The sequence below is a fragment of the Trichechus manatus genome, unplaced genomic scaffold (assembly GCF_000243295.1).
Source record: "Trichechus manatus latirostris isolate Lorelei unplaced genomic scaffold, TriManLat1.0 scaffold00180, whole genome shotgun sequence".
Taxonomy (NCBI): domain Eukaryota; kingdom Metazoa; phylum Chordata; class Mammalia; order Sirenia; family Trichechidae; genus Trichechus; species Trichechus manatus.
The window spans coordinates 3,573,161-3,589,806 of record NW_004444116.1 but is presented as its reverse complement, the minus strand read 5'-3'; the positions used below and the strand labels follow the sequence as shown (position 1 = coordinate 3,589,806).

Sequence of the window (16,646 nt, the reverse complement as noted above, 5' to 3'; positions counted from 1 at the left end):
TAGGAGTTAGGATTCCAACACATATTTTTTTGAAGGACACTATTCAATCTACAGCAGATGATGTTCACTTTCACAGTGTCTCTCTACTGTGAAGTTATGACTTTTCCTTTAGAAATTAACAAGCAGTACATGGGTAGATACTCTGGCACTATGTAAAAATCTTTATCTTGATCAAACATTCACCTATTAATTACAGCATCTATTAATGAATTCTCTAACTCCAATAGTAGTTCTATATTCATTAGTTGGCATTCTGTTATAAGAAAGAGCTTTCCTTTTTTCCTCACTTATGTATTTATTCAATTATTTATTTATATCAATATGTCCTCATAAATTCCTATTTTATTTCATTGCTATTTTATTCATTGATTTTGTTGTTTATTTTGATGCCAAAATTGTCCCCAATTTGACTAATAGGAGTTCTTCAAGCTCTACCAGTGTTTTTGATTCATAGATAACATAGTCATAGTTTTAAACTAATATTTACATTTGTACATTATCCAATGTAGGTAGAATGTTTTGTTATATTTCAGAGTCACTGATTTTCCATGGATTCCTTATTTCCCACTTCCCTGTGCTACTGAAATATGTCAGACCTTTTACCATAGTTATTTTATTAATTTCAAGTTTGCTTCATCTATCACTATTCTTACCCAAGACTGCATCTTTGTGTATGGCAGGAATTATGTATTAGTTAGAATTTGGTGTAGGCACAAGTAATAGAAAGCCTTAAGTACAGTGCCTTTAATAAAGTCAAAGTTTATATTAATCTCTTAATTAAAATCAATGCAGAGGTAAGTAGTGCGAGGATGTTATGTTGACTCTGCTGCATATAGTACTCTAGAATCCAGGCGTCTGATAGCTCACAAGGCAGTGACTCTCATCCTATGGCCCAAGCCATCAGCTATGTTCTAAGTAGCTAGGTAAAGGAAGAGACCAAAAAGGAGAGTCAAAGACATGACAACAATCTCTGAAGGAAGGTTCCAGAATTCAGCCACATTATACTTCCACATGTGTCCCACTGGCTAATATTTTGACACATGACCATCAGTTTTTCTGATCAGCCATCTACCTAGCTAAAAATTCCATTCATATATAGTAGGAAAGATGGTTATTGGGACATCTAATAGTCTCCTCCACAATCCATCTCTTTAACTTCATAAATATCTCTGACACCTTTCTTAATGTATATACAAATACAGTCAAAGGGGATGATTTTCTAAAATGTAAAGAGACAGTAGGTAATATATATCTAAAATAACCTTAGATAAGGCTGAGGGTTAGAGAAAAGAAGTCAAATTTAGTAATCAGTTTTAATGACTAAAGGGCAGGTTACTTTAGATAGGAAACAAAAACAAAGGACCAGAAGCTGAATACAATCCTAGAATGCAGTAAGTGATGAGAACAAAAATGGAAACAAAGAGAGCAAATATAAGATGATTGATATGAACATGACTGGTGGGATCCCAAATTACTTTATCTGCTGCTAATTGTGAGGCATGAGTGAACAAATCAATTGCTTAAAGAAAGATGGCCAGGCAGAAAGTCTTTTGTACCTAAATTTTCAAACATATAGGTCTCATCTTAAGAAAAATCTATGCAGTTTATTTTTGTTATACAGCAGCTTGATGTGTTGTGAATAATATCACTAGTATCTCAGTCATTGTGGAGCTAGATTTATCAAGACACTGAAAATAAGTACCCATTGCCAGAGAATTGATTCCACTCATTGGGACCCTATAGGACAGAGTAGAACTGCCCCAAGGGTTTCCAAGGCTGTAATCGTTACAGAAGCAAACTGTCACATCTTTTTCCCACAGAGTGGCTGGTGAGTTTGAGCCAACCAGCCTTTTGGTTAGCAGCCTAGCATTTAACTATTGAGTCACCAGGTCTCCTTGAAAATAAGTACAGATCTATTATCTCTGTATTAGAATGTAAGTTATATTAAGGCAAGTTTTGTCTGCCATTGTTGACTATTATATTTGCAGCATCTAGAAGAGTGACACATAGTAGGCATCCAATAAATATTTATTGATTGAATGAATGAATGGACATTAATATATACTAATTTCTTTTCAACACAATGCTTTTATTGTTTAGAGCAAAAGAGGAACTTTAATACAGTCAGTGTCAGGTCAGGTAAAACGTCTATACTGTGCTAGTCTATTGTAGAACAAACATTCAAAAACAAGAATCTTTTGATTCCTTAAATATCATATTGGAAGGTGGTTGTCTTTTCTATTTTCATATGGAACTAGAATTTCTCTGCCTTTATTATACCAGAAATCTCAAGAAAAATTCCTTAGAAAAACATAAATAAAATTGGATATTGACACCAGAACTGATTGTCTTACATTTCCTCAGGTAATCCAATAAAAGTTTCTATTAAATTTTTGAATCAGGTGAAGTCTTCTAGGATTCTTTTACTCTTGAGTCCAGCATTCAACATGGTGTGGAAAATGCCAACATTTATAATTTTATTTTATTGAGGCAAGAAAAAAGTTAGAAGGTAGTATACCCACCAGGGAATTTCTATAGGGTGTCTTGCCAAGAAATTTCCACTAAGGTTAATTGTCTGTATGGAAAACAAAGTCCCATGAATTTGTATAAAGAGTAATAACCCTGTGTTAATGTTATTTTAGAGGAAGATAGGTTTCCACTTCTAAAAATACTTGAGATCCTTCAAATCAAATAAACAAATAAGTAGTAAGGACCTATGACATGACATAAAGCCCCTGAATACAGAGAATACAATTCTTATTCCCCCACTTAACATTGAAATTCTGATGGAAAGAAAAGATCAATATCTTTTCTGCTAGAAAAAGGTAAGTTGTTGTTGCTGTTTTTAGGTGTCATCAAGTCTATTTCAACTCATAGCTACTCGATGTGACAGAGTACCACTACTGAATATCAATCTTGATTTAAAGTAGGCATTGGGGGGAGGGGAGGCTTGATCTATTTAGTTTGATTTAATCTTTTTGTACATCCTGTGTATGTTGTGACCTCTTTATGCAAAGTTGCATGCTAAATAATGTGTGAATAAATTGGAATCTTTCAATATGGATATATCATGATTACAATTTAAAAAATTGAAATGTTTTTAAAAATTGATCCAGGGATACTGTTTGCATTGGTGGGTATTTCCATTAATTAAAGTATATGTGTACTAACATAAACATCTTGAAATTACTAACAGATTCAAGCCTTGTGATCTCGATAATTTAGGGAAATTAAAGGGAATAAAGTGTAATCCTTATGAGACTTCTTAGGGGAGGATGACATTGTTAACATTTGGATACAACCTGAAGAAAAATTAAATAGATACAGACTCACAATAAAACAGGGCACTGTATTTCATGAAAATAATTAACATTAAGTATTTCACTTAATAAAGTGTGGTAGTGCTTATGGAACTAATTAATCCCCACAACACAGCAAGGTAGATAAGGGAGGCTACAAATATTTAAACCCGTTGTTGTCAAGTCGATTACTATTGGCCATGGACTGGATCCAGGTTTTCTGATTCCATATCCTGTTTACTTTTCTACTACACACGTGGTTTTCAATTTTTTACCATTAGCTGTAGTGAGAAATACATTTTACATCATAATCCAGTTCACACAAGCACATACATACACCTGTAATGAAAATAAATACAATAAATCAATAAAATAGCATATAACTGGTAAAATGCATATAATAGATTAAACTCACATTATGAAAAACACTAACATATACCATATTGTGATTATATGCATTGATGCCTATTATCACTGTGCTGTGCAATCAATTACTGTTTGCCATGTTTTTCAAGTACTGAACATGTGGCCATGCTTCCTTTTATAACAAAAGGTTTATGTTGGGAAAAAGTCATTCTAGGGTTTGAGGAGTAGGCCTAAGGAATAGCACTATGTGTTGTTGTTTCTGTGCAAATCAGACCGATCCAAGTGGAGCTCAATCAGTTTTGAACTTACCCTAAATCAACTCGTAAATCCAACCAGAGCATGGCTAAGGTCAGCAGACTTGGACACGTGGTAAGTTAGCATGGATGGTTCTTGAGCACTCTTTCAAACCATTCATTCCTTCATTTCATTCTTTTCTTTAACATAAGATCAACTGTGAATTTCCCCTTACCTAATCATTATTATATTAAAATTTACTACATTGTATTTTGGGGTAAAATAAAGAGATTTGTTAGTATTTCTTTTTGAAGCGCTACAAAAATTATAATGTATGGCATTTAGACTCACAATTTTTTCATGTTGCAAGTAGCAAATCACTTCACTAGAGTTACAACACAGAGAAAACTCCCTCTACATATTATTTTATCTCAATTAACAGAATAAATTAACAATTAAAGGAATTCTACTTGACTCCATCAATAAGATCATTGACAGTTATGAATCTAGGCAATACAAGTATTCCAAAGGTCTTCATTGTCTTGGGTTTCTCTGACCATCCCTGGCTGGAAATGCCTCTCTTCATGAAGGTGCTTATTGCTTACATCTTCACAAGGGTGGGCAGCGTCTCAGATTATTGTGGTATCCAGTGTAGATCCTCATCTTGAAAGCCCTATGTACTTCTTCCTTTCCAATCTCTCCTTCTTGGACCTGTGTTTTACCACTAGCAGTATCCCTCAGCTGCTGCTGAACCTCTGGGAACCAGATAAGTCTATCAGCTATGGGGGCTGTGTGATCCAATTTTATATGTTTCATTTCCTGGGGGTCACTGAATGCATCCTTTTAGCTGTGATGTCCTTGGATTGTTACATTGCTATCATGGGCCCTTGAGGTATCCAGCTATCATGCATCAGAGACTTTGTATCCTCCTAGTTGTCATAGCTCGGCTAAGTGGTTAGGCTAACTCCTTGCTTCAGTCATCTCTTACCGTCCAGCTGCCACTTTGTGGTAACGACAAGGTAGAAAACTTCCTGTATGAGGTCCCGGTGATAATCAAGATGTCATGTGTTGACACCACATTCAATGTAGCTATGCTCTCCATTGTGGGGATGTTTTATTCCCTAGTGCCCTTGTCTCGTATCCTTGTCTCTTATGGGTTCATTGTAGCTACCATCCTGAGGATTTGGTCCTCGAAGGGAAAGAAGAAGGCCTTTAACACACATAGTCCTCATGTTATTGTCATATCCCCCTTCTATGGGCCAGTCATTAGTATGTATGTCCAATCTCTGCTACCAACTCCCAAGACAAGAACAAACTCATGTCCCTGTTCTACAGTTTGGTGACTCCTATGCTTAACCCTTTTATCTACACTTTGAGAAACAAGAACATGAAAGGGGCAATGAGGAGGCTTCTTGTTTCATTGTACCACCAGGGAAGAGAGCAGACATAACACCATCCATATATAGCTCAGATCTCCGATTCTAAAATTACCTCTTGATTTACCCTCCTCCAAAATTGTAAGCACCATTTAGTACCTATCCTATCAACATATATGTTTTCATACAACTTTGCTATGATTTATTCTTGATTGAATATCATTTCAAGTGTGAATCCTAATTCTAAGTTTGTCTGAATTTGCATGAGAGTGGGGACCATGTCATTAAGTTCCTCTATATCCATTTAGAGATTCTACCGCTGTAATTCAAAAATTAGGCAATAAATACATGCTTATTGGCTGACTCATTTACAGTCAGACAAAAAAAATCAAATCCTATCATTTTATGAGGTATTTGGAAAAAAATACATATAACACAGACTGCAGTTCTTCTTGCTATTATGCCTATGATATAAAGGCTGCTCTTTCATTTTCTAATGGACTCTTTTTATGAATAACTAGCAAGATCAAATGGGTTAATATCTCACATTCTATGACTGACCCTCTCAACCACACATTCACTGCCTGATCTTTTATAAATGGAATAATTCAAAAATAATATTTGACTGTTTCTTCCCTATACATCTCAATGGGATTTTTAAGTTATTTGACTAAAGTAAATATTTCTAGATTCCCAAAGGGAAAGTTCAGGATTAAAATCCTGAGAAACTTATGCATGGACTCCTAGTAAGGAGAGTCACTCAGCCCTCATTGGAGAAGTAATCTGCCTAGAATAGGAAAATGAGGTGTACTTGGTACCATAGGATAAAATAGTATAATTATGTTTTAAATATTTTAAATTATTAAAAATAAATTTATTGAATCAGAGCATTAAGTGTTAAGTAGAAGTAAAATGGATGAAAAAACTGGAGGACAACATAAGAGAAAATATAAAATAGACTATCAAACCATTGACTTTGAGATAAAGGTGACTAAGTACAAAGTTTGAAGTGTAGAGATGGGAGGATAAATATTCTGTTGATTTTTATTAGCAACATCTACTTTTCTCATTGTAAATTGTTATTTCTCATACTTATTCTTTCCTCACACTTACAAAAACCCTCATTTTCAGCTTATATTTAAGGTAAATATTTATTATTTTTCAAAACAGCTATAAGCATTCATATAAGGTCTATATACATCTGCTCATCCTTGGTGCCAAGCTGTACAGGAACTGTTCCTTCCAAATGGCAAGAACAAAATCTTCTAACTCTTATTATATAAACCTCTAACACAGAGATACATTCATTACAGTCAATAATTAATTAATTGTAATAAATAAATTCACTCTTCAAATTCTGCTTTATGTATTACAATAAAATTTCCTTTGTACACATGAAGGGAAGAATACTACAATTTTACTCTTGAAGAAAAGGAAACACCACTTGTTTAGAGGCAAGCTGATTCTGTAGCACAGACATAATGTCTCTTAAGGACTAGGTCTTCTGACTTCACTATGTTCTCCTACTTCATAATGTTGACCACACTTAAAGCTTTACATTCCCTTTGATAATTCTCTCTCTTCTCCAAAAAGACCATTAGGTCTTTTCTTTCTCACTTGGTAATCTGAATTGTTAGCAAGGTGAGTGCAGCAGAACTGGCTACCAAACACTTTTTAAATAAATGAATGAAGGAAAAAGTATTACCCGGCCGGAGTAGTCAAAACAGCCTGGTACTGGTACAACAACAGACACATAGACCAATAAACCCAGATGTAAAGAATAAAGAACCCAGATTTAAATCCATCTGCCTACTGTCAGCTGATCTTTGACAAAGGTCCAAAGTCCATGAAATGGGGAAAAGACAGTCTTTTTAACAAATGGTGCTGACAAAATGATGTCCATCTTTAAAAAAATGAAACTTGACCCGTACCTCACAGCATACACAAAAACTAACTAAAAATGGATCAAAGACTTAAATATAAACCTAGAACAATAAAGATCATGGAAGAAAAATAGGGACAATGCTAGGGGCCATAATACATGACATAAACAGAATGCAAACCATAACTAACAATGCACAAACACCAGAAGATAAACTATATAAGTGGGAGCTCTTAAAAATTAAACACACATGCTCATCAAAAGACTTCAACAGAAGAGAAAAAAGAAAACTTACAGACTGGAAAAAAAATTTGACTATGACATGTCCGACAAGAGTCTAATCTCTAAAATCTATAGACTACTTCAACACCTCAACAACAAAAAGATAAATACTCCAATTAGAAAACTGGCAAAGGATATGAACAAACACTTCACCAAAGAAGACACTCAGGCAGCCAACAGACACATGAGGAAGTGCTTGTGATCATTAGCCATTAGAGAAATGCAAATCAAAACTACAATGAGATACCATCTCACCCTGACATTACTGGCACTAATCAAAAAAAAAAAATGACAGATGTTAGAAAGGTTGTGGGGAGATTGGAACTCATGCCCTGCTGGTGGGAATGTAAAATGGTACAACCATTATGGAAAATGATCTGGCACCTCCTCAAAAAGCTAGAGAATAGAAATACCATATGATCCAGCAATACCACTCCTGGGAATATATCCTAGAGAAATAAGAGCCATTACACAAACAGACATATGCACACCCACGTTCACTGCAGCATCATTCACAATAGCAAAAAGATGGAAACAACCTAAGTGCCCATCGACAGATGGATGGATAAACAAACTATGGTACATACACACAATAGAATATTATGCAACGAAAAGAACAATGATGAATCCGTGAAACATCTCACAACATGGATGAAACTGGTGGGCATTATGCTGAGTGAAATAAATCAATCACAAAGGACAAATATCGTATGACACCACTATTATAAAAACTCATGAAAAAGTTTACACAGAGAAAAAAACAATCTTTTACAGTTAAGAGGGAACAGAGAACAGAGGAGGGGAATTCACTAACTAAATAGTAGACAAGTGTTAACTTTGGTGAAGGGAAAGACAACACAAAATATAGGGGATGTCAGCACAATTTGACCAAGTCAAAGTCATAGAAGCTTCCTAGACACTTCCAAACACGTTGAGGGACTGAATTACTGGTGCTGAGGGCTGAACACCATGGTCTTGGGGGACATCTAGGTTAATTGGCATTACATAGTTCATAAAGAAAATGTTCTACATCCTACTTTGTAAGTAGAGTCTGGAGTCCTATAAGCTTGTGAGCAGCCACCTAAAATACATCTTTTGGTCTCATCCTATCTGGAGCAAAGGGAATGAAGACAACCAAAGACACAAGGAAAATATTAGTCCAGAGGACTAATGGACCACATGAACCACAGCCTCGACCAGCCTGAACCCAGAACTAGATGGTGCTCAGCTACTACCACCTACTGCTCTGACAGGGATACAGTAGAGGGTCCCGGACAGAGCAGGAGAAAAATGTAGAACAACATTCAAATTCATTAAAAAAAAAAAAAACAGACTTACTGATCTGACAGAGACTGGAGGAACCCATTGGACTATGGTCCCCTAACACCCTGCTGATTCAGAACTGAAGCCACTCCTGAAGTCCACCTTTCAGCCAAAGATTAGGCAGGCCTATAAAACAATAACATATGTGAGGAAACTGCTTCTTAGTTCAATCAAGTGTATGACACCATATGGGCAATACTTGCCTAAAAGCAAAGACAAGAAGGCAGGAAGGGGCAGGAAAACTGGACAAATGGACGTGAAGAACCCAGGTGGACAGGGAAAGGGGGAGAATGCTGACACATTGCAGGGATTGCAACCAATGTCACAAAACAATATGTCTTTTATTACTTGATATGACCTTTACTTCATCTCCATTTGAAAGTTCTACACCTACACCACTTATTCTCTCTTTTATTGTTTTGATGTTGTCATCATTTCTGTTTCCCTGTTTTAGGTCTTTTAACTTTGTTTTATTTTTGAGACTTTTTTTTACCTAGGTTGGTATCTGGCTGATGTCATCCTGTGTCCAAGACTCCGGTTGTTGTCTGATGTTGTTGGTTCTCTAACCAAAAGATTACCCTTAATATTTCTTGTAAATTTGGTTTGGTTTTTATGAATTCTCTTTAATTTCTGCTTATCTGGAAATGTCCTAATTCTTCCAACATATTTGAGAGAGATTTTTGCAGGATATATTATTCTTGGTTGGCAGTTTTTTTCTTTCACGGTTTTGTATATGTCATCCCATTGCCTCCTTGCCTGCATTGTTTCTGCTGAGTAATCAGAGCTTAAAAAAAAACCCAAACCCATTGCCGTTGAATCAATTTCGACTCATAGTGACCCTATAGGACACAGCTGAACTGCCCCATTGGGTTTCCAAGAAGAGACTGGTGGGTTCGAACTGCCAACCTTCTGGTTAGCAGCCGAGCCCTTAACCACTGCACCATCAGGGCTCCAGAACTACTATACGACCTAGCAATTCCACTGCTAATCAGAGTTTAGTCTTATTGTTTCCCCTTTGTAAGTGACTTTTAGTTTTTCTCGATCTGCTCTCAGGATTCTTTTTTTGTCTTTGGTTTTGGCAAGTGTGATTATGATATGTCTTGGTGACTTTGTTTTGGAGTCTATCCTATATGGGGTTTGTTGAGTTTCCTGGATGGTCAGCTTTTCTTCTTTCATGATGTTAGGGAAATTTTCTGCCAGTAAGTCTTCTTCAAAAATCTTGTCTGTGTTTTCCATTTTCTCCACCTGTTCTGGAACTCCAATCACAGGCAAATTTTTGCCCATGATTTTGTCCCACATAATTCTTAGATTTTCTTCATTTTTCTTCATTCTTTTCTCTGATTTTTCCTCAAAGTGGTGTCCACGGATTTGTCTTCAATCTAGCTGATTCTGTCTTCCATTGTTTCAAATTTGCTCCTAAAATCTTCTATTGAGTTGTCCAATTCTGAAATTTTGTTCTTTACCTTTTGGATTTCTACTTGCTGTTTTTGTATGATTTTTAATTGTTCATTTTGACTTTCATTCTTGTATTATTTTCCTGAATCCTTCTGTTGCTTTGTCTGTTTTCCTTGATTTTGGCTATGTTTTCATTGGTTTTGTCTGTGTTTTCCATTATTTTGCTTATTTCTCCTTGGTTTTGCCCGTGTTTTCCTTGATCTCCTTCATAATCTCTTGGAGAGCCCTAAATACTAGTCTTTTGAATTCCATATAGGTAGTTCAACTGCCTTTTCCTCTACAAGAAAGTCATCTGATTCTTTATTTTGGTCACTTGCTGGAGCCATCTTGTCCTTTTTTTTATGTTTTGATATTGTCTGTTGCCTCTGAGGCATGAAGGTATTATTTTCATTTATTGATTGTATGTTCATTTGTTTCATCTTGCTTTTTTGTTTTGTTCTGATATGTCAGGCAGGCAGGCCAGCCATGCTTTGCTGCTTGCTTATCTGTGGGCATTATATCTCTCACCTCCTTGTCCAAGTCGACAGGGCAGCAGCAGGCAAGGGCAACCCACTTTGCCGTACACTGGTTTGGCTTGGTGGCTCTCCCCCTCCTGATGCTTGTCCAGTGGTGTGAGAGCATTCACAGCCCCTTGCCAGATAGGTGGGGGTGTCAAATGGGGAGTGGTATAAGCTCACTTTTCACTATTCAGCAGCTGGTTGAGTGGTTGGAAGGGAGTGGTGGTACAGGCCCACCCAGTGCGGTGGCCATCTTGAGCACCAGGGATGCTCTAGCCATGGCAGTTAATCTGGGGCTGGTGGGAAGGGCAGGTAGCATATGGGGCTAGGTGGAGGGGAGAAAGAAAAGAATAGAGAAAGAAAGAAAAAGTGTAGCTGGTGCATTTTGGGGGGGCAGATCTGGCGGCCAGCCAGAAAGGGGTGAGGTGGTGTACAAGGCTAGGTGAAAGGTAGAAAGCAAACAAATAAAGAAAAAATAATAAAAATAAATGGCCACGCTTTTGCAGCTGGCAAGTGGGGGCAGGGTGGACCTGGAGCTGTGGTGGGTCAGTGTGCTGGTGGCACTCTATCCACAGAGGAGCAGCGGGGGCTGATGGGAAGAGGGGCAGGTGACATATGAGGCTAGTTGGAAGGGAGAAAGAAAAGTAAGAAAGGGAAAAAAAGAGGAGAAAGAGAGCTGCCTGGCGGGGCCAGTGGCAAGGGAGTGAAGGTGGCATATGGGGTGCAAGGGTGAGGGGTGGTAAAACATATTTCTCTGGTTACTGAGTGCCCTGTCTCCTGTTGGGAGCTTGGTGAAGTAGTCTTCCAGCACTCTCCGTCAGGGTCATTGCTGGCTTTGTTCCAAGATGGCAACGCTGTGTCATGTAAGTTGGCAGGTGACCTCTACTCCATATCTCTCCTTATTCTCTGTTTTCCATTAGTTTTTCCTTCTAGTCGGTGTTTGATCTAGTTCTTTATCCCTTATTTGGTGCTTAGGGTTCCAGGATTGACATTTGCATCTGTTTTGCTTAGTTTTTCTTGTCTTTGCTACACAGGGATGGCACAGTGCATCTGTCTAGAGCACCATGTTAGCTCCACCTCTAAGAAAATGGGTTTTGATACAAGAAGACTTTACTAAAAGGATGAATAAAAAAGAACTGTCACATTTCTTTTTGTTTTTTTTTTTTTTTCTCTTTCTATTTTGGAGACAGTAAAGAAATCCAATAATTTAATATGATATTATGATATCTTACAATAAAAGTTTATAATATACATTAGTATGTTATATGATATAACAATACTGGAAAGTTGGAGATTAGACAACAGTAATTTCTGCAAACACTTCTAACTCTTAGGTTTCGTTAATTCTCTTCCCCCAAGAGAACTCCAAACAGTGAAATTATAGTACTTATGGAAAACATCTGTAAGTTTCAGATATAGGCTCTTTATGTATATGTAGTATGTCATGTGTAAAGGGTGTGTGAGGCATAGTAAGGGGCCAAGTTGGCAATAAAGGTGGATGAGATGCTTTGTCAGGGAAACAACCTTAAAATCTGCTTCTGAAATGTATTCTCTTGCTATTATCCTAATATCCCCCACTGAATAAATAGTGATGTTAACCATCACTTGGAAACCCAGCTCCTTCTACTCTCAGGGGATTCATTATCTCAGATTCCAAATTCTTGAGCACAGTAAATCCTCTAATTATCTCTACCTAGATTCCATAAGAAACTATTTTGGTGAGAGATAGTAGCATAAACTAATGACTAAATCTGACTTTATTAAATGACTCTAAGGAGAAAGGGCACATTTGAGAGGGTGCATTAATGGGGATATTCATAATTAATTTTGACTGGTGGTCTATGTGCATCAACAGCCCTGTTACTATATAGTTATTTGTTCATTGATTTATAAATTAATATGCTCATTTAAAAACATTTTATAGCTAATATATTCAATTTCCACTAGAAAAATTATTGCTATGGACATTATATGATATTATAATGAGGATTACTTTTAAAAATTAGTAATTGACATGGAATGGCCGGGTAGTTTCCTTTTTTAAGACAAGTATCAGGAAAAATGTCATTAAATTAAAAAAAAAAAAACTAACAGTATACAAAGCACTTTCACAATCATCTCATTTGAAACAATCTAAGGTCTTAAGACTGTAGGAGAAAAACATGAGAGTAGTTCCTTTAAAAATAGTTATGATAAAGTTTTGACTAAGTGTTGTCTAAGAAGCTCCTTGAATATATTAGATATATCTATCTATTCATTTAACTATGCATTTAACATGCAGTTGCTGTTAAATTATTCATTGTTTGTAAGGTAATACTAACAAATGAATCTGAAAACAGAACATTCTAATTAATGATGCTTTTGTGACAAATTCTTTGCCTAAACATGTATTTTGAATCAAATTATTTAGCTGAAGCCAGTTGTCAGTAATTATTGATAGTAATTTCTTGACTGATTTTTTTTTACCACCCTACTGCAAAATGGCCACACTGATCTTAAAGAGATAGATTTTTTTTTTTTAATCCTACCCCTTTGGTTTTGCATTAACGATGGATCTCACACTCAATCTTCTTCTCTTTTTCACTCTCCTTCTGGCTATCGTTTTATTTGTCGAAGAAATAAATGGTCAAATTACACTTCACAACTATTAACCTTAAAGTTGAAACAGAGAGTTCATTTTTTAATAGTATTGTGAAGAGTCATGAATAAACATTCAGTATAGCTCATTGCACTGATTGATCTAAGCAGGTAGTGGAAGATATTCAGCCTAATGAGGAAACTGAAGAACCCACTTATTCTGGCATATCTCTCCATTGTCCCCAGGTTCTACATTCAGTTATGGCAGATAGGTGATCACTTTCCCTGACTGCATGCTTACTTCTAACATATGCTGCTGCTGACAGACCCTCAGAAAGGGAGATATAATGTTCTCTCTCACACTCTCTCTCTAAAGGAATTGTCTACACTGTGTATAGATGTTTTCCTGTGTGTGTGTGTGTGTGTGTGTGTGTGTGTGTGTGTGTGTGTGTGCCTGTATGTGTAAACATGAGGCCATACTGATATCTCTTACTCTAATCCAGTATCACAAGGTTCATTCTAGCTATCATCTCTTCCTTATCTATAATTTCTCTTACCAACAGAGAGAAATCTAGATACCTCTATTCTCCCCCCTCCACCACCCATGTTATTGTCAATTTGATTCCAACTCATAGTGACCCTATAAGACAGAGTATAACTGCATCATAAGGTTTCCAAGGCTGTAAACCTTTACAGAAGACTGACACATTTTTCTCCCATAGAGCAGCTTGTGGGTTTGAACCGTTTCTTTCACTTAGCAGCCAAGAACTTAACCATTGCACCACCAGGTCTCTTTAGCCCACTATTAACCCCATTGCCATTGAGTCAATTCCAACTCATAGCAACCCTATAGGATAGAGCAGAATGGCCCCATAGGCTTCCAAGGGGTAGCTAGTGAGTTCAAACTGCCTACATTTTGTTATCAGCCAAGCCCTTAACCACTTAGCCACCAAGGCTCCATCCCACTATTACCAGCCATTAATTTTTTTGTTCAATTCTAGTACATATATAAAGCAGTTAGTTTCAGAATTGTTCATTGTACTTCCATGAAAAATAAACTTTCCATCTGGTGTACAGTGTTTATATACAGTTACTTTTGTCTTTAGTCTTACATTTTTCCATGAAAACACCACTTTCAAAAGTTACTTAGGTCAGTCACTTTTTTCTCCACCCCTTTCAATGCAGCTATGTCAGACATTTATAATACACTCAGATTCATTGTCACAGTCTGCATTCCATCCTGGGGTATTACAACATTTTTGTTGTTTTTGTTTTTTTCTTTCTGGTTGATTTTTTTGTTTGTTTGCCTACATCCTTTTTTGTGATGTACATTTCTATAAGTTTTAACAAATGCATAGAGTCATGTATTCACCAGCTAAGCATAATACATCCCCTGTACACCCCTGTACACATCCTTTGTCATAAACCACTCTCCCCCGCACCAACTCCTGGTAACCGCTAATCTGTTTTTTTGTCCATATAGTTTTGCCTTTTCCAAAATGTCTTATTAATGGAATCATCCAATATTCAGCCTTTAGGGTATGCCTATTTTCACTTGGAAAAGGCATTTCAGATTCATAATGTTGAGGCAGGGCCAAGATGGCAGAATAGTCAGATGCTTCTTGTGTTCCCTCTTATAACAAAGACTGGAAAAAACAAGTGAATCAATTATATATGACAATCTAGGAGCCCTGAACATCGAAGACAAAGTTGAAGAGTCAGACCGAATGGCAAGGGGAGGGAGAGAAAGTTCAGAAGCAACGAAGAGGTTCCAGACCTTACCTAGCCAGCACCCTGCAGGCTGGATCCTTTGGCACTTGCGGGCTGAGGTAAGTAGTGGTGCTCAGGACACATTTTGCCAAGTTGGGAGAAACAGAACAGCAGAGAGTCTGCACAAGCCTCCAGAGCCAAGGAGAAGCAGTGCTGGATCTGTAAAAGTTAAGTGCAAGCGTCTAACCTACTGCACAGGATCAAAATAACCCTTCCCCCTCTGGGAAGTGCCTATCTTCCCTTCATCTACCAGCTCCCCACTTTGCTCTGGGGCCGGTCTGGCAGTGTTCAGAGGCTGCTGCACCACCTAGGCCAGAAGTGGGATCCATCATGCCCAATCCAGTCTTGCAGCTTTGGGGAAGGAACAAATAAACAAACCAATAAACAAAAAAGGAGGCTGCCAGCTCCTCTAAGCTGGGAGCTCAGGGCTAACTGTGCCCAAACCAGTCTAAAAGCTTTAAAAAATTGCCACACCCCCTAAGTCAGGAACTCGGGGCAGGCACTGCCCCTTTACCTAGGCACAGGCATAAGGGATCCACAGACTTCGAATGCCTTTCACCCCTGCCTAGACCTGTGTGGGCCCATTCAACAGTGTATGCCCTCATTGGTGTAGGTATATACCTGAAGCCTCTTTTCAACTGCAACAACTAAAGGGGAGTGGCAGATTTGTGACATTTGACACCACCCTGCACATTACGCAGGGTCCTCACCCACTCACATCAGGGGCCTAAGGAAAGGTGGCTTCACCATGACTGGGGTCTGAGAATAAGTGGTGCCTCCCAGTCCTTACCTCCAACAGCACTGGGTGCCCAAAGTCCAGCTGAAAAACCCACCCACCTACGGGCTCTAGGAGACAGGAACATACCTTCCACCAAGGCACTCAGGGGCAGCCGTCAGCCCCCTGTCTAGCTCAGTACACAACCCCCTACTGCGGCCAGATACTTATGCCTGCTCCAATCACCCCTATGTAATCCTGCCCATTTAGACTTGTAGGTGAGAGCCTGCACCACATGCTCGGTGACTGACGACCTGGACACCTGTGCTGAATCCACAAAAGAAAAGTAAACGGACTCCTGGGCTCACACATCTAGTAGCAGCTCTAACCACCTGGTGACAGAATGTGAGAGCTTCAAAGACACCAATAATAAAAGTAGCTCACACACCCAGCCTATTTGGGCATATCAAAACAAAACAAACCAAGAAGCCAAGAAACACAGTAAGCAAACATACAATGAATAAATATAATAACTTATTAATGGCTTGAAGACAACATTCAATATCAAATCACATAAAGAGGCAGATCATGATGGCTCCAGCAAGCAATCAAACAAAGAACCAGGAAACTTCTGGAGGAAGAGAAGTTCTTGGAAGTAACAGAGGTAGAATTGAAAAGATTACTATACAGAACTCTTCAAGATATCAGGAAGGAGATCATACAAAACTCAGACCAAGCTAAGGAATACACAGACAAGGCAATGGAGGAATTAAGGAAAACTATACAAGAGCAGAATGACAAATTTAACAGACTGCTAGAATCATAGTGAGACAGCAAATAGAAATCCGAAAGCTTAACAATAAATTTCAG

General features: G+C 37.7%; 1 pseudogene; it reads left to right on the top strand.

Annotated features, from left to right (window-relative positions):
• The first annotated feature begins 4,004 nt into the window (after positions 1–4,004).
• LOC111822466 (olfactory receptor 2B11-like) lies at positions 4,005–5,431 on the top strand (annotated as a pseudogene).
• The last annotated feature ends 11,215 nt before the right edge of the window (positions 5,432–16,646 follow it).